Source organism: Fukomys damarensis, unplaced genomic scaffold, assembly GCF_012274545.1.
Source record: "Fukomys damarensis isolate Sample0158 unplaced genomic scaffold, DMR_v1.0_HiC HiC_scaffold_24, whole genome shotgun sequence".
NCBI classification, from domain to species: domain Eukaryota; kingdom Metazoa; phylum Chordata; class Mammalia; order Rodentia; family Bathyergidae; genus Fukomys; species Fukomys damarensis.
The window spans coordinates 6,644,920-6,646,778 of record NW_022900936.1 but is presented as its reverse complement, the minus strand read 5'-3'; the positions used below and the strand labels follow the sequence as shown (position 1 = coordinate 6,646,778).

The following is a 1,859-nucleotide window of genomic DNA, read 5'->3' as shown; positions in this document are numbered from 1 at the left end:
TAACACCCGGCCGGCCGCAGGAGCCCTGGGTCTGAGCGCGCGGCCGCCTGTTCCTTGCTTGTTGCCTTTGTGCCGTTGGTCCCCTTTCCCGGGGGCGGCGTGGGTGGCCCCCTCGTGTCCCTGCCCTCCTCCACGGGGTGCGCATCCCCCGCATCGCTTGGCCGCGTCACCTGCTGCTGCGACCCCTGCTGCTGCGACCCCTGCTGCTGCGTGCAGGGTCTCGCGTGTGCATCCTGCGTGTTCCCGAGCGTGCGCTGCGCAGGGGTCCGCTTCCCCTGCGTCGTAGCTCGTGTGTGAGTTTCCTACGTCCTCGCCACCTATTTTTGGGAGAACCGGCGTCCTGGTCCCAGGGCCGGTGCCTTCCTCGAGGAACGGGACCGGGAGGGGACACAGCCTGGCCCCGGTCCAGCCTGGCGCCCCCGCTGAGCTCCGCTCCCTCCCTCCCCAGAAGCGCAGGGCGAGGGGAGGGCGCCCGCGGGCCTGGCAGCTGCAGTGTGGGCTACGTCATTGTGGACCCTCCGGCCATCCTGCTCTGGTACTGATGGGGGACCAGAGACTTCAGTGGAGCAGAGGTGTTTACGATTGGGTACCTTTTCCACAGGTGCCCTAGACTCCAAAAGCTGTTTGCAAAATATTTTTCCACGCTATCTGGTGAATACATCGTGGAGGTCCCTGTGCATTGGGGCTGTGTGGTTCATAGGGTGTTTTAGGGCATTCACATAAATCTGATTCTGCCCAATTTCCTGGCAAGGAAAACAAGGTAAAATCTTACAGATTTTACCACTCTGCCACTGGAGCAGTTTCCACATAAGTACTGCCCTAATTAATACATTTTTTGTTGCAAATTTCCATTTTATTTTAATGAAAATGGAATTATAGAGGTACTTGGGGACAGAAACTTCGAACGTTTAGGGGTTCACCTGCTGCCGCGTTCCCTCAAGGATGCTTGCTTGGCGCTGAGGGGCTGCATTTTGATGTCTTTTCTGCTCAAATTCCTTATGCTTACCTAATTTTCTTTCTTTTTTCTCTCTTAATTTCTGGAATAATTTGAATATAACGCACAGAGGGGTATTTAACCAATCCACAACTTAGGTTTTACGAGTATGATTTTGCCAAATTTACTTCAAATCCTTAAAACAACAAAAGATTTTTGAAGTTCCTCTCAGTTCCTCCTCCTAAAGGTAGCCACGGTGTTCAGGTTTGGGTAAATGATTTTCTTGCATATTTCATCCAATAGTGATGTGAATCTATAAACATATATTACCGGTTCTTAAGCTTTAATGGTGTTAAACTATATATGTCTTTCTGCAGCTTGCTTTGTTCACTCAGCATTGCATTTTGAGATTTATATGTTAGTAAAGTGAATCTGCTTTTCTTGGTTCATTTTAATTGCTGGTATAGAATTGCACTGTATGTATGAATATACCATAATTTATGCATACACTCCTCTATTAATAAACTTTAAAATTGTTTCCAGTTTTTGAGTCCTAAGAAGAGTCTCGCAGTAAATCTAATTGTCTGCGGTGCACACATTAGGAAGTTTCTCTAGAAGTACACCTACTAATAGATTTACTGGGTAGTAGGGTATGTGGGGGGTTTTTTGGTCTTTTTTCCTTTTTTTTTCTCTTTTCATTTTTGGTACCAGGAATCAAACTCAGGGCCTCACGCCCCTGAGCTACATCCCAAGCCCAGGGTGCATCTTCTTAACCAGGAATTACAGACCACTGGCATTGAGACGCCATTTTCTGACATCCTTACTAATACTTTGTGTCATCAGACTAATATTTTTGCCTTCTTTTACTGATCAGCTTTTTTCTTTTTCTTTTCTTTTCTTTTCTTTCTTTTTTTTTTTTTTTTTT

At 47.1% G+C, this 1,859-nt stretch overlaps 1 protein-coding gene across 3 annotated transcripts in view; it reads left to right on the top strand.

Annotated features, from left to right (window-relative positions):
- Positions 1-1,859, top strand: part of Ttc3 (tetratricopeptide repeat domain 3) — a 135,670-nt gene that overhangs the window by 15,251 nt on the left and 118,560 nt on the right. The gene's annotated exons all lie outside the window — the stretch shown is intronic.